This window comes from Capricornis sumatraensis, chromosome 21 (genome assembly GCF_032405125.1).
Source record: "Capricornis sumatraensis isolate serow.1 chromosome 21, serow.2, whole genome shotgun sequence".
Classification (NCBI taxonomy): domain Eukaryota; kingdom Metazoa; phylum Chordata; class Mammalia; order Artiodactyla; family Bovidae; genus Capricornis; species Capricornis sumatraensis.
In genome coordinates, this window is record NC_091089.1 from 22,194,313 (window position 1) to 22,202,878 (window position 8,566).

General features: G+C 45.1%; 1 non-coding gene across 1 annotated transcript; it reads left to right on the plus strand.

The window, feature by feature from the left end:
* The first annotated feature begins 5,849 nt into the window (after positions 1-5,849).
* TRNAW-CCA (transfer RNA tryptophan (anticodon CCA)) lies at positions 5,850-5,922 on the plus strand. Its single transcript has one exon. It is a non-coding gene; the product is annotated as a tRNA-Trp (tRNA).
* The last annotated feature ends 2,644 nt before the right edge of the window (positions 5,923-8,566 follow it).

The window sequence follows — 8,566 nt, forward strand, 5'->3', positions numbered from 1 at the left end:
ATCTTTTGGGAAGTAGACAAAGGACAATGAAATGGAGTGAAGAAAAGAAATAATAAGGAAACTAAAACATCCTTCAAGAAAATCCAATAGCTTCTTAATAGACATCTCAATAAGAGAGTTCAGAGAGCACAAGAAAGGTGATTACAAAGAATAAATCCCCCGGAGATTTCCAGAACTGAAGGGTATAAAATTTCAGGTATAAAGATTCTATCGAAAGGTTGAATATGTGAATGACAAAAAGATGTGAATCTACATATCTCATTGTGAAATTTCAAAACACCAAGGATAGAGAGTAGGATGGAAAAGAGATCTCACATTGTAAGGCTAGAAATCAGGAAAACGCCAGACTTTTCAATCGTAACACTAGAATCTGAAATATTGCAAAACGAGGCATTTCCATCCTAGAATTCTATATCCAGCCAACTGGTAAGTCAAATGTGAAGAGATAATAGACATATTCAGACATGTAAGAGCTCTATGTGGATGAACCTAGAGAGTGCCATACAGAATAAAGAAAGTCAGAAAGAGAAAAACATATGTCCTATATTAATGCATATGTATGGAATTTAGAAAATGGTACTGATGAACCTATTTGTGGGGCAGGGGGATAGACATGCAGATGCCGAGAATGTACATTTGGACACAGAGGGGGATGGGGTGGGTGGGACAAACTGAGAGAGAAGCATTGGCATGTATACACCACCTCATGTAAAATAAATAGCTGATAGGAAGCTGCTATACAACACAGGGGGCTCAGCTCTGTGCTCTGCGATGACCTAGAGGGGTGAGACGGCTGGGAGTGAGAGGGAAGCTCAAGAGGGAGGGGATATATGTGGACATATAGCTCATTCACTTTGTGTACTGCAGAAACTAACACAACATTGTAATGCAATTGTGCTCCAATTTTTAAAAAGAGCTTTAAAATTTTACCCCATGTGCGTTTTCATGAAAAGATTCTGGAAGAGGATCTTCACCAAAGTAAGACAGTGATACAAAGAAGACATGAGATCCTGGAAGAAGGAGGTCTTTTCCTTTTCCAGAGGAAAGTAGTGCAGGGGAAACTGAGACAGGAGGGGTGCCGTGGGCCTAGAAGGGGCCAGTCCAAATCAAGTGGAGCTAGGGGTTGGGGCCCCTGAGGGATGGTCTCAAGAAAAAACAGCACCGTTCAGTCACCCAGTGGCTTTGTCTAAGGGATTTTGGTACCTCTACCAGAAAGTCTGGGAAAGAATCAATGGTAGGTATAGTCAAAGCTATGGTTTTTCCAGGAGTCATATACAGATGTGAGAGTTGGACCTTAAAAAAGGCTGAGTGCTAAAAAATTGATGTTTTCGAACTGTGGTGTTTTGAGAGTCCCTTGGACAGCAGGGAGATCAAATAAGTCAATCCTAAAAGAAATCAACCCTGAGTATTCACTGGAAGGATGGATGCTGAAGTTGAAGCTCCAATACTTTGGCCACCTGATGCGAAGAGCTGACTCATTGGAAAAGACCTCGATGCTGGGAAAGATTGAGGGCAGGAGAAGGGAGCAGCAGAGGATGAGATGGTTGGATGCCATCTGAGTAAACTAAGGGAGATAGTGAAGGATATGGAAGCCTGGCATGCTGCAATTCATGGGGTTTCAAAGAGTTGAACTTAGCGACTGGACAACAAAACCAATATAGAAAACTGGGAAAATTATTAAACCATTTTTAGCTCTTACAAAAGCAAAAGGTTGCCTAAGAAAGGAAATAATCATATTTGTATCCTTTTAAGAATATTTTCATAAATATACATATGAAAATATTAAAATCCACTCAAAAGATTGCAATACAACTAAGCTGGGAGGATGGAAGAAAGAGAAGGGGTGGTCTAGCAGCTGAGAGAAAGTCTTCACTTCCGTAGATAGAAATTTTTTAAAAAATCATGTCCTGAAGATAAAACAGTGTAATAACATACTTAGAAGCATGAAGGTAAATAGCAGTACTAAGAGCTCCAAAAGTTGAAAATGGTGTTTCTAGGGATTAAGACTCAGGAGTGAGGAACAGGAGGTAGAGGAACAGCCAGGTTTTTTGGTAAGTCTTGACATAAATTTGAATTTTGTAATTCATGTACATGTATTAGTTTGCTAGAAAGTAAAAAATTCATTCATGTGTATAAATTTAATGATACATGCAAAGCTGTGCACTCTAGAAAGGACAAGCATCCACTATGAGCAGATGTACCAGAGGGAGCAAAAGCCGAAGCAGAATCTGCCCCCTTAGAACCTCTTTTTAAATAGCATGCTGCTTCTTACCTCTGCACCCTGCACAGAGCGCTCTCTGTCCACTTGTCTGTCTGGAAAATGCTGACTCATTTATCAAGGCTCCTTTCACACCTTCCCTGAGTTCCACAGGCAGCCACGCCTTCCCTGGGTCTTCCTGCCCTTTGCACAAACCTCTGTTGCAGTCACTGTCTCATTGTACTGAACTTGTATATTTGGAGGATTGTCTCTCAGCTACTCATGCAAGCACCTCATTTTACCTTGAGTGCCTAACACGTTTTATCTATAGTGCCTAACACAGCGTCTGACTCTATACAAAAGCCCTGCAACTGCTTGTCAAATGCAGATGTGCATGGATGGATGGATGCATGGATGAGTTAAATGCATGGATGAGTGGATACATGGATGGATGCATACATGCATAGAGAAGCAGGCTATGTTTCCTAGCTATTGCCAGAAAGAAGGAGTAATGCTGGCTGGTTAAACAAACAAGGAAGATGGGAAAAGCAAGAAATACCTGGGAAACTGATTGTGCCACCTTCCAGACTGGGCATACGGGCTGCACAGAGTAAGCCACTAGCACCTCAGTGAGAGCTACAGAGCCATATTTCTGCTTCCACAATACTTGGGACCCAGTGTGATCCAAAACAATGTGCATGCAGAAAAGGGCAGAAGGGAAGTGACACAGTGAGGGGAGGCAGAAACCCTGAACACACACCTTGCTGGCAGTGTCAACAGTCCCTGCTGTGACTTCCAGCAGGAAGCTCAAATACCTCTGGGGTCCTATTGAATGTTGCTCTCTACTCACAGTGACCCCATAGGCAGAAGCCAGGGCACCTCCGGTAATGACTTCCATGGCCAGTACAAGGAGGTAGAACTCCTCTCAGACCTAGCCTGCGGATGTTGTAAGCACTACTTACATTCATTCTTTCCACAAATCTCGGCAAGCAAGGAGACCAAATGCTCGGATCATTTGCAAGCCCCCTCCTGCCCCTACCTTTACCTAAATTGGGAACCTGTTTCACTATCAGAGTCTAAAAGGCAAGGGACCTTCGCCAAAGCTCCAAGAAAACTTCCAATGCCCTGCTGATGCCGCTTCGCTCCCACCAAAAGAATCTTCAGCAAATGAACATTAAACGAATTTCTCCTATGTTCGTCCAACCCTTGATGGTGGCTGGTCAGCTCTGCGGCATGATTTAAGGGCTGTGAAAAGACCACACTTCCCCAAAATATCTCCCCACTGGCCTGAAATTCTTCATTGCACTTTATAACCATGCCTGAAATTCCACCAATTAGAAACTCATTTACAAGCCCCTCTTGTAAAATGTGCAAGAGTGATTAGCTTTATTTGATGCCGCTCCAGAATCTAAAATTAGGACCAATGGTTGGGCCTAATAAAGAGAAATTGATGGGCTTCAGTTTGACTGAAAAAGCCTCTTCTGTCAGCTCTTGCTCTTCAGCAATGGGACTGGCAACTCCCCTGAATGACAGATAGGCGATCACTTAAGACAAAACCTTCTCCTTCTGGACAGCTCTGAACGGGTTGAAAGTTCTTCCTCCCGGTGGATTACAATTTGCTTCCCGGCACTCTCAGCGGTTTGCCCCAGATCTGCTCTCAACAACACAAAGGGAGTCTAATCACCACCCCCTTGTCAGATATTCTAAGCCAGGCCTCCTCACCCCGGGAGCTCCCTGCGGTCCTTCCTCCATGTCTAACAGCTGGGCAATCTGTGTGCATTGATTCAGCTAAATAAGGCATGGCTCCAGGATTCCTTGCCTGCCCACCAGAGACTGACCTCTAGTCGGGTAGACGTTGTAGTGTCTGTGTCATGCAAAAAGTATCCTCCACTTCCCACTGACAACCTGCTCTGGCTGTGTGGGGCTGGAAGCATCATACCGAGGTTGTAAGCAGGCCAGGTCATGTGCAAGGAAGTCGGATCAAAGAGAAGGGCTGGTGGGGACTTCCCTGGCAGTCTAGTGGTTAAGACTCTGTGCTTCCACTGCAGGAGGAGCAGGCTCGATCCCTGGTCAGGGAAGTAAGATTCTGCTTGCTTCATGGTGCAGCCAAACAGAGAGAGAGAGAGAGAGAGAGAGAGAAGGGTTTGAGAATGTATTAACACCTGGGCTGACTGGATTTGATAAGACCTGTACAGGGTGCAGGAGACCCTGAGGATATGGTCTGTTGCCAAGTCAGAGGCTGTTTGTTCTGTTTTTCTCCATAAAAGATCTACTCTTGAAGGCTCAAAGGTTGGCCTTATGTTGTGGATCAAGCCCCCACTAACTGGAGGCTTTGAGCAAGTCTCCAAGCCCCTCTGAGCCTCTATTTTCTCATGTACTTAATGAGAACTTTTCCATTTGGCATCTGGATAGAGTTTTGTGAGGGTCTCGTGAAGTGATGATCTTGAGGATGCTTTGAAGGCTGTAGAGCAAAGTGCGCACGATGGCCCAGGGTGGAGGTCATGGTTGACTTCTGTCAGACTGGGGACAGTCCATGTCCTCAGCTAGGAATTAAGGTCAAAAGGAGAGCCAGTACCCTGCCAGGTAGCATGTTTCTAATTTAGGCAGGATCCAAGTGTTCCAGTTGCCTAATGATAGATTCGTGGCTTCTTGCACCTTTTTGCAGCCAAACGGTATCTGATAAAATTCTTGGTGGTTGCATCTTCTGACATGTTACCTGCAGTTTGGAGGCTGGGCTTGGTCCCTTGGCATGGTCCATAGTGGAGTTGCCTCACTGGCCACATGGGTCCACAGGCCACACAACCAGACATGAAGGGGGTCATCTGTCTGGGTTCCTCACCAGCCAGTCCAGAGTGGATCTTTAATTTTAGAGATACATGGGATATGAAAGCCAGGGGTGGAAGAAATGTGGAATTCCTCCTAAGAGCAGGGTGGAATCAGAGACTGAAAAATGACTGAGTCTGTGATGGACTTTCCAAGGCAGCTTTAGCTGAAATGTATTTGTTGACCTAATTCTAGGTACAAATCAAGACAGGGCAGCCAGGAGGCCCGGATCTCTGCTCTTCCCCTACATGTGGGAGAATCCAGGCCTCACTGTTCTCGCTTGTAACTAAGGGAGCAAGACGGGGTGATCTTCTTCCGTAACTTCATTTGGATCCTTACATTTTACCACACTCGACCCCCAGACACGGCTCTCTCCTGACATCCTTCAACTCAGGCTTAACTTCACTTTCTCAGGAAGGCCTTTCTACTGCTTCTAGACCAGACTGTGCCCCCACTAGATACTAACACAGCCCTTCCAAACTTCCTTCCCCCTTCTCCCTGAGTACCCTCTGACCACCTGATCTTTCTGTAGCCAGTGTGCCTGGCACAGAGTGGATGTGTAATTAGTTTAAAAGAGAGAGTGAGTCCCGCTGGTAAAGATACATTTACTGGCCCTCTTAGAATGCAAACGGAAACTAAGAAAGAGTCCATTGTCTTAAGCAAAGGGTTTACTATCATAATTAACTGCTAATAACTACAGATTCTTAGCAGCCAAGAATCTTCCATTAAGAATTGGGTTTGACCGAAAGAATGTGTGATTTCCAAGCTTAGGCTTGGAAAGTTCTTGTACTGGCTGGTGGATTCTTTACCACAGAACCCACCAGGGACTTCCCTGGTGGTCCAGTGGCTAAGACTCCATGCTTCCAATGCAGGGGACCCAGGTTCAATCCCTGGTTAGGGAACTGGAGATTTTGCATACCGCAGCTAAGTCCTGCTGCAGCCACATAAATAAATATTTTTAAAGATCTCATAGCTTCTTATTTTGCCATCTTTGCAACCCTGAAACAACAGGGTGAAGAAGGTACAACTAACCTGCTGGAAGCAAAGAGCCTCAGCCAACAGTCAGCCAATTCCTGACCAATAGCCCGCCAACTTTCAGACATGTGAGTGAACATCTCAGCTCATCAGGCCACCAGCCACCCTACCTGGTGACAAGAGGTGCCTGAGAAGAATCCAGCAGAGATCAGCCGAGCTAGCCCAGAACAGCAAACCATGAACCAAAGAAACAGTTGTCGTTTTAAACCCCTGCACTTTGGTAATGATTTCTTTTGCATAGCAAAAGCTAATGGATACAACTTCTCCTCTGCCCCTTTCTGTTTGCTTTAGCAGATCTAACTCTTGGCAAGTGTCTTGGAAGCAAAGGGCATGGACTAAGTTATATTAGTTGTATTAGGAGTCCAGGAGCCTTTGGAGGGGGATATAGCCCACACCCTAATCCCTGCAGCACAGCTTCAGAGTAGGGGAACTTGGATGTCTGGATCACTGTGACGATGATCAGTCAAAATGTGTGTGTGTAGGCATGTGTGTTAGTCACTCAGACTAACAAAGAGTGTTCATCACTCTTTGTGACCCCATGAACTGTAGCCTGCCAGACTCCTCTGTCCATGTAATTCTCCAGGCAAGAATACTGGAATAGGTTGACATTTCCTCCTCCAGGGGATCGTCCTGACCCAGGGCTCAAACCCAGGTCTCCCTCATTGCAGGAAGATTCTTTACCACCTAAGCCACAGGGTAGTCCCAATAAGTCATAATAGATTACAGCTAATAACATGTCTATAGTTCTTATTTCATGCCAGACACTTGCAAGGAGTTTATATCTATTATTTAATTTTTAATTAAATTTTAATTTTTTAATTTTAATTTTTAAAGAAATCCTATGACATGGTACCAGTTTATTTCCATTTTACAGATGAAAATGCTGAGGTTCAGAGAGGCTAAGTAATTCTCCCAAAGTCCCACTGCTAGGAAATGGTGAGACTGGAGTTTGCTCTGATGCAGGCTGATCTCCAGAATCCCTGCTCTTACTCGGGATGCTAACCTCTAGCAAGAAAGGATGGCTGGAACTCCAAAGGGCACCTCACAACAGGGAAGATAGAGGCAAACTGGTGACCCAGGATGAATTCTAGAGCTTATGAGGTTTCATGCGGACAAGGTGATTTTGTTAGGAAACTGGAAATGCCTCAGGACCCAGTCCCTCTGGAGAAGCACTTTGGGGAAACAGTGGCTAAGCACGTGAGAGTGAGGATCCAAGTATAGGAAACCACAAAAATGGTGGTGAGTAGAGAAGAAGGGGACAACAGAGGACAAGATGGTTGGATGGCATCACTGACTCAATGGGCATGAGTTTAGCAAGTTCCGGGAGATGGTGAAGGATAGGGAAGCCTGACATGCTGCAGTCTGTGGAGTCGCAAAGAGTTGGATACAACCGAGCAACTGAACAACAAGCGGGATCTGGACCCACAGGGCATCAGGAGCGTACCAGGAAAGGGCCCACAGACAACACATGCCCTGTAGACCAGGATGTGGTAAAGGCACCACCCCCAAGCAGGTGTGTCACAGTGAGCAGAGCTTTCCATTTTCTGTCTCCCTACTTTCATGCATGGCCATGGGTAAGAAATAAGGAACTGGACTCCCTGATAAGAGAAGTTGAGATCTGAGATGATTGATCAGGAAAATAAAACAGAAGAGACCATATTTGTATCCAAGGCAAGTGCAGTGGTCTCGGGCACTTCATAAGTATTTCTCAGGTAGAACTACACAATATAGAAAGTGCCTTCAAATATTTTATTTGCCCACTTGCTTCTCACAATCCTGCAAGATGGATAAGACAGGTGTCATCGTCCCTGCTTTTCAGATGGTGGGGCCATGGCTCAGGAGAAGTGCCTTGCCCGAGTCAGGGAACCCATGGAAAATAGAGAAAGATACCAGCATAGGGTTTTGCCCTTCAGATCTAGAACTCCCTTCCACTGCACCATGACACCTCTCCATAATCACAAAAAAAAAAGTGTGTAACAAAGAGAAGTCATAACTCAGGACGGGGATCCAAGGAAATGCACATGGGTGACTCCTTGTCTAAAGCACAGGCCCAGACCCTAGAGGAACTCAAAGAAGATCACCATATCGCCCATGGAGTCAGCAATGGCCTCAAGGAAGAGCTGCAGGCTTGAGCTTGATTTAAGTCATTCAAGCAACTCTTTGTTTCACAAACAAATGGTTATTTGAAAAGCTGCTGACGAATTCCATCCAGTTATTTTTTAGCAACAAGTTGCTTGGGGCTGATCTGCAAAATAGTCTGCTACTTGATGTAATCCATTTTTACCCAACTATTTTATGTGCTACACAAATCATGGCCATTTTTTCATGTTTGCCTATTTGTTAGCTGACAAATAGGCTGTTTCAAGGCAGCAGCCCTAGATCCCCACCCTCAACACCTACCCACTTTGGGCCAAGTCCCAGCTGTGGTTGCGGCTTTGATGACAAACACAACCTTCTATGACTCGTTGCTGAAAATGGAAAAAGACCCAAGAGCGAAGAGGAATCCCCCCA